We start from the raw sequence: 21,687 nt of genomic DNA, 5'->3' as shown, positions 1-21,687 counted from the left end.
TCCAAGATATCTTTTTTCATATTCTAATGATAGTAATAATTCAGACTGAAAAAACTTAAACACAATAAGATTGAAGAGGATCCCTTTCAATCGTGTAATGTGTTATTACCCATAATGTGACTGTTTTGACACTAAAGTAACCAAAAACATTTTTGACTATCTATGGGAACTGTGGCAAAGTAATGCTATAACATCACCCCATTCAAAATTAAAAGCGTAAAAATCTGGACAACTTGGTTTGACCAGTCCCCGAAGGCAGCGCCTGTTCACAGACATGACGGATGAGCCAGCCATCGCTTCACTCGATCATATTTTAGAGAATGTAACGACCCGCCTCAACACGCCACCACCCCAGAGACATTTTAGTGAGAATGACAAATCCAAGATATCTTTTTTCATACTCTAATGATAGTAATAATTCAGACTGAAAAAACTTAAACACAATAAGATTGAAGAGGATCCCTTCCAATCGTGTAATGTTTCATTACCAATAATATGACAGTTTTGACACTAAAGTAACCAAAAATATTTTTGACTATCTATGGGAACTGTGGCAAAGTAATGCTATAACATCACCCCATCCAAAATTAAAAACGTAAAAATCTGGACAACTTGGTTTGACCAGTCCCCGAAGGCAGCGCCTGTTCACAGACATGACGGATGAGCCAGCCATCGCTTCACTCGATCATATTTTAGAGAATGTAACGACCCGCCTCACCACGCCACCACCCCAGAGACATTTTAGTGAGAATGACAAATCCAAGATATCTTTTTTCATATTCTAATGATAGTAATAATTCAGACTGAAAAAACTTAAACACGATAAGATTGAAGAGGATCCCTTTCAATCGTGTAATGTGTTATTACCAATAATGTGACTGTTTTGACACTAAAGTAACCAAAAATATTTTTGACTATCTATGGGAACCGTGGCAAAGTAATGCTATAACATCACCCCATTCAAAATTAAAAGCGTAAAAATCTGGACAACTTGGTTTGACCAGTCCCCGAAGGCAGCGCCTGTTCACAGACATGACGGATGAGCCAGCCATCGCTTCACTCGATCATATTTTAGAAAATGTAACGACCCGCCTCACCACGCCACCACCCCAGAGACATTTTAGTGAGAATGACAAATCCAAGATATCTTTTTTCATACTCTAATGATAGTAATAATTCAGACTGAAAAAACTTAAACACAATAAGATTGAAGAGGATCCCTTCCAATCGTGTAATGTTTCATTACCAATAATATGACTGTTTTGACACTAAAGTAACCAAAAATATTTTTGACTATCTATGGGAACTGTGGCAAAGTAATGCTATAACATCACCCCATCCAAAATTAAAAACGTAAAAATCTGGACAACTTGGTTTGACCAGTCCCCGAAGGCAGCGCCTGTTCACAGACATGACGGATGAGCCAGCCATCGCTTCACTCGATCATATTTTAGAGAATGTAACGACCCGCCTCACCACGCCACCACCCCAGAGACATTTTAGTGAGAATGACAAATCCAAGATATCTTTTTTCATACTCTAATGATAGTAATAATTCAGACTGAAAAAACTTAAACACAATAAGATTGAAGAGGATCCCTTCCAATCGTGTAATGTTTCATTACCAATAATATGACTGTTTTGACACTAAAGTAACCAAAAATATTTTTGACTATCTATGGGAACTGTGGCAAAGTAATGCTATAACATCACCCCATTCAAAATTAAAAGCGTAAAAATCTGGACAACTTGGATTGACCAGTCCCCGAAGGCAGCGCCTGTTCACAGACATGACGGATGAGCCAGCCATCGCTTCACTCGATCATATTTTAGAGAATGTAACGACCCGCCTCACCACGCCACCACCCCAGAGACATTTTAGTAAGAATGACAAATCCAAGATATCTTTTTTCATATTCTAATGATAGTAATAATTCAGACTGAAAAAACTTAAACACAATAAGATTGAAGAGGATCCCTTTCAATCGTGTAATGTGTTATTACCCATAATGTGACTGTTTTGACACTAAAGTAACCAAAAATATTTTTAACTATCTATGGGAACTGTGGCAAAGTAATGCTATAACATCACCCCATCCAAAATTAAAAGCGTAAAAATCTGGACAACTTGGTTTGACCAGTCCCCGAAGGCAGCGCCTGTTCACAGACATGACGGATGAGCCAGCCATCGCTTCACTCGATCATATTTTAGAGAATGTAACGACCCGCCTCACCACGCCACCACCCCAGAGACATTTTAGTGAGAATGACAAATCAAAGATATCTTTTTTCATATTCTAATGATAGTAATAATTCAGACTGAAAAAACTTAAACACAATAAGATTGAAGAGGATCCCTTCCAATCGTGTAATGTTTTATTACCAATAATGTGACTGTTTTGACACTAAAGTAACCAAAAATATTTTTGACTATCTATGGGAACTGTGGCAAAGTAATATTATAACATCACCCTATTAAAAATTAAAAGCATAGGAATCTGGACAACTTGGATTGACCAGTCCCCGAAGGCAGCGCCTGTTCACAGACATGACGGATGAGCCAGCCATCGCTTCACTCGATCATATTTTAGAGAATGTAACGACCCGCCTCACCACGCCACCACCCCAGAGACATTTTAGTGAGAATGACAAATCCAAGATATCTTTTTTCATATTCTAATGATAGTAATAATTCAGACTGAAAAAACTTAAACACAATAAGATTGAAGAGGATCCCTTTCAATCGTGTAATGTGTTATTACCCATAATGTGACTGTTTTGACACTAAAGTAACCAAAAATATTTTTGACTATCTATGGGAACTGTGGCAAAGTAATGCTATAACATCACCCCATCCAAAATTAAAAGCGTAAAAATCTGGACAACTTGGTTTGACCAGTCCCCGAAGGCAGCGCCTGTTCACAGACATGACGGATGAGCCAGCCATCGCTTCACTCGATCATATTTTAGAGAATGTAACGACCCGCCTCACCACGCCACCACCCCAGAGACATTTTAGTGAGAATGACAAATCCAAGATATCTTTTTTCATATTCTAATGATAGTAATAATTCAGACTGAAAAAACTTAAACACAATAAGATTGAAGAGGATCCCTTCCAATCGTGTAATGTTTTATTACCAATAATGTAACTGTTTTGACACTAAAGTAACCAAAAATATTTTTGACTATCTATGGGAACTGTGGCAAAGTAATATTATAACATCACCCTATTAAAAATTAAAAGCATAGGAATCTGGACAACTTGGATTGACCAGTCCCCGAAGGCAGCGCCTGTTCACAGACATGACGGATGAGCCAGCCATCGCTTCACTCGATCATATTTTAGAGAATGTAACGACCCGCCTCACCACGCCACCACCCCAGAGACATTTTAGTGAGAATGACAAATCCAAGATATCTTTTTTCATATTCTAATGATAGTAATAATTCAGACTGAAAAAACTTAAACACAATAAGATTGAAGAGGATCCCTTTCAATCGTGTAATGTGTTATTACCCATAATGTGACTGTTTTGACACTAAAGTAACCAAAAATATTTTTGACTATCTATGGGAACTGTGGCAAAGTAATGCTATAACATCACCCCATCCAAAATTAAAAGCGTAAAAATCTGGACAACTTGGTTTGACCAGTCCCCGAAGGCAGCGCCTGTTCACAGACATGACGGATGAGCCAGCCATCGCTTCACTCGATCATATTTTAGAGAATGTAACGACCCGCCTCACCACGCCACCACCCCAGAGACATTTTAGTGAGAATGACAAATCCAAGATATCTTTTTTCATATTCTAATGATAGTAATAATTCAGACTGAAAAAACTTAAACACGATAAGATTGAAGAGGATCCCTTTCAATCGTGTAATGTGTTATTACCAATAATGTGACTGTTATGACACTAAAGTAACCAAAAATATTTTTGACTATCTATGGGAACTGTGGCAAAGTAATGCTATAACATCACCCCATTCAAAATTAAAAGCGTAAAAATCTGGACAACTTGGTTTGACCAGTCCCCGAAGGCAGCGCCTGTTCACAGACATGACGGATGAGCCAGCCATCGCTTCACTCGATCATATTTTAGAAAATGTAACGACCCGCCTCACCACGCCACCACCCCAGAGACATTTTAGTGAGAATGACAAATCCAAGATATCTTTTTTCATACTCTAATGATAGTAATAATTCAGACTGAAAAAACTTAAACACAATAAGATTGAAGAGGATCCCTTCCAATCGTGTAATGTTTCATTACCAATAATATGACTGTTTTGACACTAAAGTAACCAAAAATATTTTTGACTATCTATGGGAACTGTGGCAAAGTAATGCTATAACATCACCCCATCCAAAATTAAAAACGTAAAAATCTGGACAACTTGGTTTGACCAGTCCCCGAAGGCAGCGCCTGTTCACAGACATGACGGATGAGCCAGCCATCGCTTCACTCGATCATATTTTAGAGAATGTAACGACCCGCCTCACCACGCCACCACCCCAGAGACATTTTAGTGAGAATGACAAATCCAAGATATCTTTTTTCATACTCTAATGATAGTAATAATTCAGACTGAAAAAACTTAAACACAATAAGATTGAAGAGGATCCCTTCCAATCGTGTAATGTTTCATTACCAATAATATGACTGTTTTGACACTAAAGTAACCAAAAATATTTTTGACTATCTATGGGAACTGTGGCAAACTAATGCTATAACATCACCCCATTCAAAATTAAAAGCGTAAAAATCTGGACAACTTGGTTTGACCAGTCCCCGAAGGCAGCGCCTGTTCACAGACATGACGGATGAGCCAGCCATCGCTTCACTCGATCATATTTTAGAGAATGTAACGACCCGCCTCACCACGCCACCACCCCAGAGACATTTTAGTGAGAATGACAAATCCAAGATATCTTTTTTCATATTCTAATGATAGTAATAATTCAGACTGAAAAAACTTAAACACAATAAGATTGAAGAGGATCCCTTTCAATCGTGTAATGTGTTATTACCAATAATGTGACTGTTTTGACACTAAAGTAACCAAAAATATTTTTGACTATCTATGGGAACTGTGGCAAAGTAATGCTATAACATCACCCCATTCAAAATTAAAATCGTAAAAATCTGGACAACTTGGTTTGACCAGTCCCCGAAGGCAGCGCCTGTTCACAGACATGACGGATGAGCCAGCCATCGCTTCACTCCATCATATTTTAGAGAATGTAACGACCCGCCTCACCACGCCACCACCCCAGAGACATTTTAGTGAGAATGAATCCAAGATATCTTTTTTCATATTCTAATGATAGTAATAATTCAGACTGAAAAAACTTAAACACAATAAGATTGAAGAGGATCCCTTCCAATCGTGTAATGTTTTATTACCAATAATGTGACTGTTTTAACACTAAAGTAACCAAAAATATTTTTGACTATCTATGGGAACTGTGGCAAAGTAATGCTATAACATCACCCCATTCAAAATTAAAAGCGTAAAAATCTGGACAACTTGGTTTGACCAGTCCCCGAAGGCAGCGCCTGTTCACAGACATGACGGATGAGCCAGCCATCGCTTCACTCGATCATATTTTAGAGACATTTTAGTGAGAATGACAAATTCAAGATCTTTCTTTTTAATTTAATAAAAATAACAATTCAGACTGAAGATAATCTTGACAATGGAGGGGATCACTTTATTGTCATAATGTTTTATTACTAATTTATGATATTAATTTATGCAACATAGTATTAAAAATAGGTCAAGTTGCGGCGGGAGTGGCCCCTTGGCCATCCCTAAAGCCAACTGCATTTTTTTACATACAATATAAAAAAAATCGGAAAACCGCGGTTTAGATAGCAAGAAACAAACGGACATTTTCATTACGTCACGGTCATTGCATGGGTTCAAATATTATATGTGCTCCCTCGAAAACCTACTCTCTACATAACCGTTTAAAGCACTTTATATATCTATAAAAGTACCTATGTTCTTCAGTGTAACCTACGACGCAGCGTGCATTGCTTATTCAAGTAATGGGAAAAAAAAGGCTACCCCTGTACATTATTTCAGCTTCAACCAAACCAACGCGTGCAGATTGCCATCGCCGGCGCGATCATAGGCCAATGACTGGTCGTGCGACCTGTCATTCGCCTATGATCGCGTCGGCGATGGTGATTTGCACGCGTTGGTTTGGTTGAAGCTTACTTTTACAAAATGACAATTATACGATATCTATTATATGCTGGTAAGAACAATTCCGTTCAGTTACGCTTAAAACGGCATATAACTAACAAAAAATCAACACACCCATTGCTCATTGCCTCCGGAACCATGCATATGTTTGTTATATTGGCATACTCGTACTTGTACCTAGACTTCCTGACATTCCGTCGACGCTGAGGCATTCAATTGGCACAAGTGGGACATTATCAAGCGGTTATTAACCTTACCTTGATTCGTCACCCCTGCATCTTCTCTCCGGTCTCTTCCCCCTCAACTTCACGCCCGCAGCTATGCGGCTGTCGAACTCCACACTCTTCGCTTCGATGTCGTTACCTTCCCCAAGACGTCCGCCGGTGTTTCCCACAGCATCAGCAACATCAGCCCACAGGCTGGCGTGTCCCCCTAACAGTCGTCCACGTCTATCCTTCAGTTCGCCCTTCAGCGATATCATAACATCTCTTCTTCAATTTGGTTGACCGAGAAAGCTCCTATTCTAAAATCAAACACCAATGTAAATGGATTTATACTCCAAGTGACGACGCTATACCGATCCACCCCTACAGTGTAGAGATGATATTTAACATAGCCCATTCCCCCGATACTTCACTATCTCCACTCACACCACCACACACGCATAACTCATATACACAAAACCAACATGCCCAAACAAAAACCACCAAATTTTGAATTCATGCGAAATGAGTATAAAAAAGCAAAAATAAATAAATAATGCACGTGTATAGGCGTGTCAGCTTGATTTTAATTGATTTTAAAATATATTTACACAAAAGAATTGTCAATTGATTGATGAGGTGAATTATATTTACACTTTCCGAGAAACTGCGTAAAAATAAAAAAATATATAAAAAAAGTAATCTAAAGAAGCTGCGGGTACACTACATTATTAAGCAAAAGTTTATCGTCGACTAATTTATCGCGCGAAACTAAAATTTTGATATCCGATTTTTCTTGGACCCGACCTAACGCTACGTACAATTGGCCATGACTGAACACGTCCGACCGCAAGTCTACGCCTACCCGATTTATAGTCTGCCCCTGACTCTTATGAACAGTCATGGCATAACACAGAGCTAAGGGGAATTGCCGTCGCGTCATTTCGATGGGGCTGTCCGGTTCGATTGGAGCTTTAAACAAGATACGCGGAATCAAAAATTCGTTTGTTTCGCCTGGCTTGCGAACGGTTATTATGCGCGGCGTAGTTTTCACGACGATAACTTTTGTGCCATTGACCAGTCGGTCTGAAAAACTAAGATTGCGGATTATCATGCACACGCATCCTACTTTTAGTGTTAGATCATGTTCTGGAACACCCTTTGGCTGCAGTTTATTTAACGCGTCCGCGCCTAAAAATATATCGTCCGCGTTATCGGAAAGGACTTTATCGATTGAATAAAAGTGTAACGGTTCCGACTCTACTCTATCTAATACTATGGAATTAATTTCCCTAACGTTTTGATTGTGTGTGGTGAGTATTGCTCGACCAGCACACGTGTCCGGTTCAACAATGACAACATGTGAAAAAACAAAATCTATTAAATCGTTCAAATCTGTAACATAAGAAAGGTGGGAAGTTAAATCTACTAAATTTAAAATTGAACGATTTACCTTTACTGTTTGAACCGGCAATTGATTCGATCCCAGTTTTAATAAAAAGTCAGAATACTCTGGGTCGTCTCTGTTACGTTGGGAAGTGCTCAAGTTGAAAATTTTAATTTGTTCCCAAATCGGTGAGGACTTGACTGAACAATTGATTACGTTAGAGTTACTTTTAGCTTTTACTACGACAGGAGGTATCTGACGGAAATCTCCTGCGAAAATTACGATTTTCCCACCAAAAAGCCTGTTACACTTCATCAAATCGCGGAGAGACCTATCAAGCAGGTGAATTAAATATTTGTGAGCCATAGGGGCTTCGTCGTAAATAATAACGTCAGCTTGTCGAACAAGCTCAGCGCGCTGCGAACCATTGGTAATGCTCCAGTAACCAAGATCATCTACGGGGTTGAGGGGGAATTTAAACATGCTATGCGCCGTAATGCCGCCTACGTAATTTTGCGCCGCGATACCTGAACTCGCCGTACACAAGACAATTCCTGAATTTCCGCGTGCGTGTGCAGTAATTACATTTAAAAGCAAAGTTTTACCTGTTCCGGCAGGCCCGTCAATGAAAATGGCAGTATTGTTAGAGTTTCGGAACTCGCTGTCACTCAGGAGAGTGTGAATATAACTAAACACGAGGTTTTGGTCGGGGGATAATTTTGGTAGCCAGCTACTCACGAACGTGTTTAACTCGTCGCGATTATATTCGACGCGCTCGCGGCCTACTTCGGTCGAATCGTCTATAACGCCCGGTAACCCTTGCTCGACAAGGGATGTCCCATGTTTACGCAATAACCGGTCGATTTGGACGAGACAAAGTTTGTACGCTTTTTCTGCGTCATCGGATAAACGCTGCAAAAAATCCTGACCAATTAAATGTTTGTACTTATCCCACAAAGAAACGACCCTAACCCCGTTCACAGCTAAGAGTAAGAAAAAGCTACGCAGCCGTGGTCCAGTCAAAAATGTAGATGCTTCCTGCATAGCAATCTCATACTCCGCTTCATCGTCCGCGATCCCGAGAGCTTTCGCAGCTTCCTGGAAAGTTTTGCACAATGGACCACCAAGTTTATATAAATCGTCGTAACTACGACACGGCTGAGACGCTAAAAGAAGACGCAAGTAAAATAATTCACCTCTGTTTGGCGCGACCCAGAATAAACGCGATACTAATTCGCCCCTTTGCCGTCTTGTCAAAAATTTATTATTGCTCAATTCAAAGATTTCTACATTTTTTGTGGTGGGACGTCGTGAATGTACAATAAACCGCTCGTAAAAATCCAAGTACGTTATGTTATCAAACTGTTCACCGAGAGGCCTTTTAAAATAAGTTATTAAATCCGAATGAGCGCGGCGCGCGGCATCTGCTTCGGTTCCCGGCTTGAAAAAGATGGATTGTTGGCCCTCAAGGTGTACGGCGAGCTGCTTTACGTTCGGTTCGCGAGCTGTTACGTCAAACTCTAAAATGCGCCACGTCGCTTCGCAAGAACCAAGGTAACGTTTGGTGACATACTGTTCGATTTCATTGTTTTTATCTGAATCGGGAACGACAGTAACGCGCGATTCGTCAGGACCTTTGGTCATGTATTTGAATAAATATTTAACGATCGCGCGTGCGGAATATGCTAATAAATTTATGTGACAGTCATACTTGAGGAGAAGAGCGGCATTGTACGGAACGACCCACAAATCACTAACCGTTACGTCTCTATTTCTAAATTTAATCGTGGCTTGGTTTTTACTATCACGGCGTAAATGAACAAAACCTTTGTCATCGCAGTAAGTTACAGCCGTTTCAGATTTGGGGAAATACTTTGTGCATTTAATTTTTTCAGTATCCCAACATGGCAAATCTGTTCTATGTGGAGGTCCACATGGGCCGTGTATCATGTGATCAAGCACAGCCTTGCGTAATCTACCACCTGCCTCAGAAGGAGGAGGGATATCTGCCCTTACAAATTGATCGATTTCAAAATTTTGTATGGGACCACCCCCTTCGATTCTAAAACAAATGTGGGCATGGGGCAGTCCTCGTTTTTGAAACTCTATGACATGCATAATATACATACATCTACCAAACCAAGCACCAGTTCTAAGGTCTTTTAAAAGTTGTGCGAGTTTCAAGTTAAAAACTCTCGCACAAATTAAAGGATTAGGCCTTTGTCCTTGTGGAGTAGATTGTTGGATCTCGGGCCACTTTGGATTGCATGTCATCGTTAAAAAGTATGATGGAGTGCCCAGTCTATTGACCAGTGCAATCGCATCCATATATTTAGTTTTCATATACCGTGGACCTCCAGTAAATGTATTGGGCAGATAGACACGTCCCGGGACAACACCGCCCTCTCCCCGTATGGTTTCATCTGCTGCTATCTGGTTACTAATTTCTACCGAGTTTTCTACTTCCTGAAGGGGAGCAGATCTAAGAGCAGCATCTGAGGAATGATTCTGCATGTTAAAAATGTACCTAAGTCGTTCCTCTGAAATTCTACAGAACATATCTACTATCCATTCCTCAGAAAGTCTGTTCAACTCTGAAAACCGCGGCTCAGATAGCAACAAACAACGGACGTATTTATTTTGTGTTAGTTTTACGCCGTTGTTATCGAGTCTATTCGGTAACCAACCGGGATTACCGTGTGGATACAGCAAAGGATATTGGAAAGTTTCATAGGGCGGATGTAAAATGTCTACAGTGTGCGGTTTTCGAGCACCTATGCGCCATATGACTATAGCTTTAGGAATATAGCGTTCGCGTTCTGTGCTTAGAATTGCGGCTATTTCCGAACCGATTGGCATGTCTCCTAAAATATTACCATGGGTGCGTCGCGACGTGGGTTCAAATATCAAATGTGCCTCCTCGGAAGGCTCCTGACTTAAACGTTTAAAACAATCTATGTACGGACTAACATTATGCATAAAATTGGTAATGCAGCGAACTACCTCCATGTCTAAATTTTGGCTTACAGCTGTCCTTTCCCTTTCGTCGTAAATGTACATACCGATAGGATTATATGTGTCGGTGTAAGCTAAATCAAAAACGCGATGGTAAGTTCGGCCCTGAATTTTTAAGAAAGACACACCGGAATTTGGTTGATGAAAACCATGAGAAACGCCTAATGCGCTAAACGAAAACAAATTATTGAAAGCTCGCGGTCTTAGAAGGAAAGCTGGGTGGGAATAGAACTCTTCGGTTAACGGCGGTAAATTTTGAACATTATATGCTCCAGAACCACAACACCACTTGACTCTACCTTTTTCCTCTATAAAAATTCGCGCCTGACATTGAGGACATCTATGACTGTCATTCAAAGACAGTTTTTTGAAACAATGGGTTTGAAGTGAATCTAAGTCGTCGTTTTGTTTTTGCCCGATCAAAATATTGGAATTACGCAACGCGGGTTCTAAATTTCTGTTTACTACATTATATTGTTGCGACGCTTCTTTATTAACTTCCGGATTTTGTTGCGAATACCGTTTTACCGCTTCCCTATTAACCGACGGATTATTTTGCGCGTACCGTTTTACCGCGTCCCTGTTAACGGAGGGATTGTTTTGAGAATAAAGTTTAGCCGCGTCCCTATGAACGGAGGGATTTTTGTCAGTGTATCGTTTAACCGCATCCCTATGAACGAAGGGATTTTTTTGTGCATAACGTTTAACCGCGTCCCTATTGATAGTTGGGTTCTGGGTAGCATAACGTTTTACAGCCTCTCGGTGTCTAAGGGTTTTGGTTGACGTTACGTTACTAACCCGACCGCTATTTAAATCGACCCGATCAATTACAACGACTGGCTTTAATTTCAATTTGACATCAGAATGTGTAGTACTGACGGACAAAGGTTTCGCATCATGGGCAATTTTTAACGCAGTTAAATCTACTCTTTCAAGAACCACAACTGGTTTTAATTTTTCATTAATTAATTTAGATTTTTTCAGTGCGGAAGAATCTAGTTTAGATTTAGATGATCTCTTTTTTTTGGGTCGACCTCGTTTGGTTGATTGCACCGGTGCAATGTCTATTGATTCTAACTCAACTTTTTCAAGAACTACGACAGGTTTTAACGTTGTTAATTTTGCGTCGCGTGGCTCGAGTGGGACGACGGGATCTAAGTTTTGCGCAAAATTTACTACAGTTAATTTATGTATAGAATATTCCGCCGAGGTATACGCATGTCCTATGAACAGTAATTTTGCGAGATCATCTAAATTTTGGCAACAAAACAAACGCGCCTTATTTTGAGTTTCGTCCCGATGATTAAATTTATTATTTTCGCCAACCGCATGGCTATTAAATAAATAAAATTTGTTGCCAAATTTCCAAAACGAAACCGTATAATTGTTCCCGATGAACAAGTAACTATCCCGAGTATCGATACGTTCGCGAGTGAATACACGGTCGCGCAAAATATGAACTAACTGCAATGTTGCAACATCAACATCGCGCAGTGAAGCTGGAAAAAGCCCGTTCTCAATCCAGTTGGGTTCCATTGCATTAATTTTAACAGCAAAATTCCCTACTCGATAATCATTTGGCAATTCGTCTGGTAATAAGAAAACGTGGTCCCGAGGTTTGCACTGCAAGTAAAGTAAATCACCGTACTGAAGAATAGTATTGATATCCGCAACATCAAACACGGCCCGATTTTTAATAACTGACAAAGCGGATGCACATGCTGACATGGCTACACACTGTGCATTATTACCTTTATACCGTGCATCGCCTTGATGGGACAATCCTTTACCAGAAATTAATAATTAATAATAGTCTGATTGACAATGAAGTCGCGCTTATTATGCATTACGAATACATAATTTAAAAGAAAGTAATTTGCTTCGAAATACAAAATGCAGGTGGTTTCTTTATTTTCAGATAATATATGCTGATACCTTATCAAGACAAAAATAACAAAAACTCTAAAAAGATTCAAGTCAATCTTCTCTTAAAATTATTGTCATAAAATATAAACGTGTAAAGAATGCAACTTCAGTATCTAAATTGAATGATAAAAAGTGTTATAGATTTATATGACACAGGGAAGATAATTAAAAGATTGGTCACATAATTAATGCTAATTTTCGACTCAGTTATGTAATATTATAAAAATACTTTCATTATCTTCTAACACTCTCCGCTAAAATATCTAAAGCATTTTGACAAGGCCTTAGAACATCACCTTAAAGCAATATCAATCATGCTAATTTTGAGGTACACACAGAAAACAAAATGACAAACTATAGTGCCAACAAATTTTCTGAAAATAAATCGTCAATAAATTCATATTAATCAATAAGTTATAAATGGTTATGTAATGAACAAGTGATAAATTTTACAATGCCTACCTGATTAATTACCTTTATTGTTTTGGTAATTGAAATTAAGTTTGTTTTTTACTAATAAATAAAAGAAATTAAATTAAATTTAAAAGTAGATATATTATACCTACCTATAGAGACCTACCTAAACCGAAAATCCAAACTCATACAATTAATAGCAGCTAGTGCTAATAGTAATAAGAAGTTTAATGTAAACAAAAGTTTGAAATTTTATTATAATTGAACAACAACATTACCTACTTAAGTAGGTAGGTAATGTATCCAAATTACTAAAGAAAACAGTAAATTGTATTAAAAACCAATGCCTACCAGTTAAGGTATGTAATGATGGAAATCAATGATTATACAAATTAGTACTAACCTATTTTACTGTAACTGTACCATTTTGCAGAAGTTCATATTACAACAAGTAATTTTATTAGGCTAATCCTACCTAAAAAATGCATTGCATTGATACAATATTTCCTAAAATAAAACTAATGCAAATTCAAATAACAGGCTTACCTAACCCCATTGAGACAATAAGTAGGTACCTACCTACCTAATTTCTGCTTATCAAACATACCTAAATTAAATTAGTAATAATATGAATCAAAAGAAATTTAGAATTTATGTTTCTGTCAAAATGAAAAATATTATAGGACCTTAGATTAATAATCTAAGTAGGTATAGGACCAATTTCAAACATAATGAATATTGATAACTTCAATCAATTGGTGCACATCTATTTGAATTTAATTAATTTATGACAAGAGATAAAAAAAATTATAATAAAAAAAAACTTTTTTAAAAACAAGCTTTATCCTGAAATGCAGTTGTACTAAAACGAAAAAAATAATTGTATGCTTGGTTCAAAGAATTTCGAAAGCTTGTATCGCGCATGGAATTTATTCCTCTTTTTTTCTGTTTGCGCTACAAGCTTTCGAAATTCTTTGAACCAAGCATACAATTATTTTTTTCGTTTTAGTACAACTGCATTTCAGGATAAAGCTTGTTTTTAAAAAAGTTTTTTTTTATTATAATTTTATTTTAGACTTTTTAGTTGTATCTCAATCTCTGGGTCATTATTTAGCACGAAACTGCTCGAAAAGACAAATCCAACGAACCCAAACTCGATGCGATTCCGTCGTTTCGTTTAGGAGTTCCTATGGCCACCTCCTGACTCCATCATCAGGACCCTGGCATTAAACTGCTCGAAAAGACAAATCCAACGAACTCAAACTCGATGCGATTCCGCCGTTTCGTTTAGGAGTTCCTATGGCCACCTCCTGACTCCATCATCAGGACCCTGGACATCATCTAGCACTAAACTGCTCGAAAAGAAAAATCCAACGAACCCAAACTCGATGAGTTTCTGCCGTTTCGTTTAGGAGTTCCTATGGCCACCTCCCTAATCCATCATAAGGACCCTGGACATCATCTAGCACTAAACTGCTCGAAAAGAAATCTAACGAACCCAAACTCGATGCGATTCCGCCGTTTCGTTTAGGAGTTCCTATGGCCACCTCCTGACTCCATCATCAGGACCCTGAACATCATCTAGCACTAAACTGCTCGAAAAGAAAAATCCAACGAACCCAAACTCGATGAGTTTCTGCCGTTTCGTTTAGGGAGTTCCTATGGCCACCTCCCTAATCCATCATCATGACCCTGGACATCATTTAGCACGAAACTGCTCGAAAAGACAAATCCAACGAACCCAAACTCGATGCGATTCCGTCGTTTCGTTTAGGAGTTCCTATGGCCACCTCCTGACTCCATCATCAGACCAGCTCAATGGTACCATAACATTGCATTGTCATCGTACTTACATAAGTATACCAAATTTCAGCTCAATCGGTTGAGGAGAAGTGGTCTTAATTTCAGTTGCAAGATTTGTCCCACACATACTAACAAGTGAAGTCAATATAAAGCTTGTAATTAAATGTTATTAATACCACTATTCAAGTAGGTAAATTATAATTAGTATTATAATTATTAATCTTGATTTATAAAAGGCTAGATATTATGGTCAGATCCAGACGTATAAGTCCTATACCTAGTAAGATGAATGTCAAATCAGAATTCAACACACTAAATTGAAAATATTGATAAATAAATACAAATATAACAAGCGCAGGATATAAGTAGTATCAAATGCAAATAATCCTATTGCAAATCTGAAGGTTTTCAAATAATATTTAAACTGCATTGATATTACCTACCAATATTTGAGAAGGATTCAATCAAGTTCTTATTATTGATTTGATTTCAGAGCAAATCAATTATTTTAACTACACTGAAACATTAATTAAATTAGATGTGATTCAATAAATGCTTTGTTTATAATAAGAACTAAAGTTATGCTTACTTGTGTATTTTAAATACCTAATGTAACACCAATTTCAACAGTAAATAATCCTACATGTAAAATTATTTTACATAACTATTCATATGAAAACCATCTCAGAGTAAGAAGATCTAAGTAACTTTTATTGATAGATAATGTGAATTTATGTTCATCAACAATGAAATGATAACTTGCCTGTTAGGACATTATTAATACAAGTAGGTACCTTGTGTGGAATTGACATGTTTCAAAATATAAAGATTTCTTACGTGTTATTAACTATTTACTGTTAGGCATGGACCTTTTTTTATAGGTCCATGATTGTAGGTAGGTGTAGGTAATTTAAATAACTTGGCAAATAGAATAAGGGGCTACGCCCTTGTCAACCATATTTAGAAAATGTGTGAAGTTATTGACTTGAAAAAGCTAGATCTTAACGAACAGACTCAAAATAAAGAAACAACGATAGAGAAATCCTATAAATTTGCAGTTATGAACTACCTACAACACCATTGCCATGTCAATTAGAAAAGAAGAAAAATGGCGGTCCATAACTATTCATCAAAGCCAAACACAGTATATTTTTAACGAACCAAAGGACCTAAACACAGAAAATAATGGAAAGAAGAACAAATAAGACTTTATAAGACTTACCCGTGGCGATGCAGACGGCCGTGGTGGAATCGTAGTTGAAGCGGGGCATCGTGAAACTGCAATTATACACATTTAATGAACTAAAGAACTACAAATTATGGCACTGAAGAACCTAAAATACACTTAAAACTTCGATAATTACACTTTAAAGTTTTAAACCATAAAAAGTTGTTTGTTTAACCACTTACCTACGGGGCGCTGGAAACCGAAGTCACCACCCAATACGGGGCATTTTTTACTCAAGTCGTAAATTTTGCCTCACTTCACATCACGATATTTTCTAAACTATAACAGTTAGAATGTTAAAATTTTGACAGTTTATTCTCTGTTTATTAAGGTTTAAAACAACATACACATTTTATCGAGTTAAGCACTAAACAATTAGGAAAAAAATGTTTTTCTCACTGTGGTATTTTTTGATTTATCAGCACGAGTTTACTGTTTTTCACTACTAAATTTAATATTTCATACACAATATGCATTAGATATTTACTATTATCCAAAAAAACACCGAAAATGCGACATTATCACGAAAAATATTGACTACAAAATAACTGACTATTGCTAATGCGCTTTAGTGATGTGCCATAATGGATACTCTATCGATAAATTTTAAAAGTGCTTTGCGAATATGTATTTATCTTCAGCCCTCATATTATTATTCTAATAGCGTATTATTAGTGATTTTAAAATAGCGCAATTATAGAGTCACTAAATAACTATGTTTAATTTATTGGAATATTTTTTTTGTTTTAATTTTTTTTCTTCTTGGATTATGAATGAAAAATACAACAGAAATTATTAACATATTGTTTTATTAAATCACATGAAACTACTACAAAAATAAAAAGAAGGTTACCTACTAATTAATAATTTAAAAATGTATGATAATTTTGAAAACACGGATGAATACAAAGGTTTACATTACACTCGGAACACATGAACTTCGTCATTTTTCTTTGTTTGGGACCACGTACAGTTGTAGAACATACATGGCATCGTCGAAATGGCTTAGAACGCTTCTCGGTGGGGGCACAAAATATAACAGAAGACAAACTCCATACTAAACGCGCTCGAGCCACGCACACATAGACACCGCTCTAGCAAGACTGTCTTGGACGAATGCGAGCGCGACGTGGCGCGACAGACGTTCGCCACACGTTCGCTGTGGTTCGCTTGAGTCACGCGCCGGTCAACCGCCTGTGATATTATTTTGTTTATCGAAATTGACGAACATGAGTGAACAGAAAAAGTTGTATTATAATTGTTCGGTATTTGGTTGCTTAAACTCATCATTAAATACCGAATTTTCATTTTTTAAATTACCAGTTGATTCGGGGAGGTAAGTAAGTTATTTATTTGAATTTCAATTGAAATTGAAAGCCAACTCAATTATTAGGAATATCGAATTGTTTTAGAGAGGTTTTAGGAATTATTGGATAACTAGCTTTTGCCCGCGGCTTCACCCGCGTGAAATTTAGTTTGTCTCAGATCGTCATAAATTATAGCCTATATGTTATTCAGGGTTATAAACAATAATACTGTAAAGTTACATCAAAATCCGTTCAGTAGTTTTTGCGTGAAAGAGCAACAAACATCCAGACATCCAAACTTTCGCATTTATAATATTATGTTATAGTTGGATAATAGTGTCAACCACTCAACTAAATACTAATTCCTCCTCGTGTATTTGTTTGCAAACTATTAGTACTATAATAACGTACTAAATATAAATAAGTATACGTGGATATCTGTTATTGTCTTTCTTGCATAGTATTAAGAGTAACATTTTTCTATCATAACGAAATAAACGCAACACATGACAAGACAGCCCTAGCGCGACGGCCGAGCGACCCGAGCGTGCGAGCGAGAGAGGTATGCAAAGCGAGGTACATACATGAGTTTACCTTCTGTTATATTTTGTGGTGGGGGGTACCGGACTTGGAAAATGTCGTCCAATTAAACGAAAAAGTGAATCTTTATGGGTTGAAATGCGACTATCTAATGTTATACTACCCCGGTGTTTCAAAATGAGCTGTTCTATTAACGTGTACTGAAAATCAGCCAATGGGTAAGATTCTCTACCGGTCAAATGCTTAAAAGAAGCGTACGAGTTAAGTAAAATCAAATCCAAAATATGGAATCCTATTTTTTTGTACCATTTCTTACTTTTACGAAGACAACATAATGAACTGAGTAACATGTCTGTCTTATCCACTGATCCCATGTTTTTATTATAATCTATAATTACTTCAGGCTTGAATATAGCATTCTTAGTTTTATGGTCTATTTTCCCACTATTTAGCATCTGGTTTTTATGAAAAGTTGTCAAAAAGTGAACATCTCTTCTGTCATGCCACTTAAAAGCCATCATATTTGTTGTATATTTGGCTTGCACTTCATTTTTTTTTACTTTGTCAAAACTTGGAAATCCCACACGATTTTTTCTTGAAGTACCGCAAGCATTAGTTTTGAATTGGTGAAGTACTCTAAATAAAGCTGGGCTGGTGTACCAGTTATCAATGTACAATGTGTGGCCCTTATTGAAATAATCCCGTAGAAGTGTTGTGATTACAGCTCCAGATTGACCTAAATTATATTCGTCTTGTAATTCTGTCGTCTCTCCAACATAAATTATGAAACTGATGATGTAGTCGGTGGTATTATCACAAAGTACAAAAAATTTTACTCCAAATCGACTTCTTTTTGAAGGAATATACTGCTTGAACATAAGGCGGCCCTTGAATAGTATCAAGCTTTCATCTATACATAACTTTTCATAAGGAACAAATGAGTCTTTAAAGTTTTTACTTACATGATCGAGAAGAGGTCTTATTTTTGTCAATTTGTCTTTAGAGTTTTCTTCTTCGTAATCGTTAAAATGAAGAAATGTTAAAATCTGTCTATACCTATCTCTGGACATAACCTGATTAAACACAGGCTGAAATAATAATGTATGGGTTGACCAATATTCATTTATTTCTAATGCCTTTTTTCTAGTCATTAACATCGTTAAACCAAAAAATACATACATTTCAGGTACAGTTGTATCTTTCCATTTTGCTCGGTGATCAGTTGCGGAAGGTGAGAGTGACGGTGATTCAGAAAGTATTTTTGAGGCATATTTGTTGGTGGCCAAACATATTTTTTGTACAATGTCTTCACTAAAAAAATGTTCATACACCTCACCCTGCAGCGATCTACAGGTCAGATTCGTTTTCAGACCGCAGTTTGAACTATCAAAACTGTGTATAGTAGGAGTATACTCTTGAGAAGTCCAATCCATTGGAGTATTCTTCTGTAGTCTCGCTTGATGTGGTGGAGGAACAACTGGTATGTTCTGAATTTCAGTCTCCAGGAAGTTTTCATCTTCATCGTCATTGGTGAGAAGAAGTGGTTCGTCCAACTCGTATTCGTCATCAGAATTAGGGAGCGCAATTAAAATGTTTGCGATATCTTCATCACGCACAACTTGGTGTTGATCATGAGATGTACTGGGCCCGGCTTCAGACATAATAACGCGAAAATAGTTTTGCAAGAGTTTAATTTTCAATAGCAACCAGTGACGCTGATCGTGTTCAAAACGCAACTAATGAAATTGTATCTTAGCAAGCAAAATATTGTTAACACTATAAGTGTACATGTCAATAAATCAATAGGAACTCGAACTTATAGTGGTCATGCGTACCCTACTATATTATCAATAACTAAATGATTACTAGAATTTTTAAATTCTAATAATATTTTAATTCTAGTAATATTTAATGTAACTTTTTAAAATTACATTTAAATAAAATTTATTTTTAAACCCAGTGCTGAAAACGTGTGTGACGTCACATTGTTAATTTTTAATTATTTTTTGTAAATAAATAAAAAAGTTTTTATTCATTTCTTCACAAATAAGTGCCAATAGTTATAAACATCTTAATAATATTTAAAGAATTCTCACTATGTGAAGAAATAAATAAAGATTCATTTAGATATTATTAACTTTGTAGATACTTATTTTTAGTTTTTGTCACATAACAAAAAAATGAACATTTAGACCCCTGCGCGCATTGGAGTGTTATATTTTAAAATACCCTACCAGAGAAAATATTAACGGAAAAAATATCGATATACCCGCACTCATATTTGTAACTTCTCTAAAAATCCGCCATATTGCCTCGATTCGACCGCACACTGCAATACGGGTGACAACTATAGTTGCCAACGTATTTGATAGTTTTTTAACGGTTTTTTTTACTAGATAGACATCTAGTGATTCTTTTCTGAACTTTTTTGTCGAATAGTTAAACTTTTCAAGTACACATTTATGTCGGTAAAACAGTTCTACCATAGACACAGATTTTTAAATAAAAGTTTGAAAATTGTCTATGTGAAATCAACAATAGTTGCCACCCGTATTGAGGGATGACTTTCTCAAATCAACAATAGTTGCCACCCGTAGTGAAAGGGTTAACATTATTTCATTTGTTTTACAATGGCGTCCCTTTCAACAAAAATGATGCCTACACTAACGGAACGATGAAAAGAAACAATTAAGTTGATATATCATCAAAATTGATTTGTACAATAGTATTTTATTATTTGACAAACCTATGGATAATAATTTTAATAATATTTACACATAACTTACCGCGATGAAACAAGATGCAAAACAGTTGCGACCGAGAGGGAGGCGGAAGTGAATGAGAGCGCGAAATGTCTCAGGCAAACTTTTTTTGCCTAGAAAACTTATGACCATAGACAACTTTTGTTTGGTGGTGTTTAACCTATTGGTCACCAACCTATTTCGCCTGGAACAGTAAAAAAATATATTTCTGTTTTGAAAATAAAGATTTAGGGTTTTAGGCAATCGCAAAAATACGCATAAAATAACTAAAGCATGTCTATAAGTATTTTTATCAAAGAAATATTGCACGGAAATGTTAAACGTTTTGTATTTTAAAAAAGACCATGGCGCTCTAAAGGATATAAACGCAACTCAGATTTTATTTAATCTGATTTGATTATGATGATTAATTATGATAGAAAAATAATTATTAATAACAATCGGTTATTATGAATAATTTGGTAAATGTGATTAAAGAAATCATTCACGTATGTATAAAATTAAATAAACTGCTTAGGGTTGGCGAAAGGTCCACCCCCGCCGCATCTAAACCTATTTATTAAATTTTAAACAGTCCGTTTAAATTTTAAACATTCCAATCTCATTATACTAATTTATATTAATATATTAAGATATCAAAACGTTCAAAATGTGTTGCTGTACACCACAGATATAGATAGATGCAGCATGTGAAAAAATTTGTATGAAGCCGATCGTGCCACTTTTTAAACGTCATTAGTGTCATTTTAGCGAATTTTAGTGATTGCCGCAACGTAAAAATAATCGTATCATCGTACTGCATTCGCAAAGTCATCGAAAGATATCGTGTGACTCGATTCGACAATTAATTAATTCCGATAAAACTGATAATTTGTTAAATAC

At 36.8% G+C, this 21,687-nt stretch overlaps 1 long non-coding RNA gene across 1 annotated transcript in view; it reads right to left on the bottom strand.

Annotated features, from left to right (window-relative positions):
- The window catches only part of LOC135086434 (uncharacterized), a 41,268-nt gene extending 20,405 nt beyond the window's left edge, over window positions 1-20,863 (bottom strand). Inside the window, exons 1-2 of the long non-coding RNA XR_010260472.1 lie at window positions 20,830-20,863; window positions 16,191-16,246 (exon numbers count right to left, since the gene is read on the bottom strand). This is a non-coding gene — a long non-coding RNA (uncharacterized LOC135086434). The remainder of the gene's footprint in view (window positions 1-16,190; window positions 16,247-20,829) is intronic.
- Between the last annotated feature and the right edge of the window lie 824 nt (window positions 20,864-21,687).

This window comes from Ostrinia nubilalis, chromosome W (assembly GCF_963855985.1).
Source record: "Ostrinia nubilalis chromosome W, ilOstNubi1.1, whole genome shotgun sequence".
NCBI classification, from domain to species: domain Eukaryota; kingdom Metazoa; phylum Arthropoda; class Insecta; order Lepidoptera; family Crambidae; genus Ostrinia; species Ostrinia nubilalis.
This window is presented reverse-complemented; position numbering and strand designations above follow the sequence as displayed.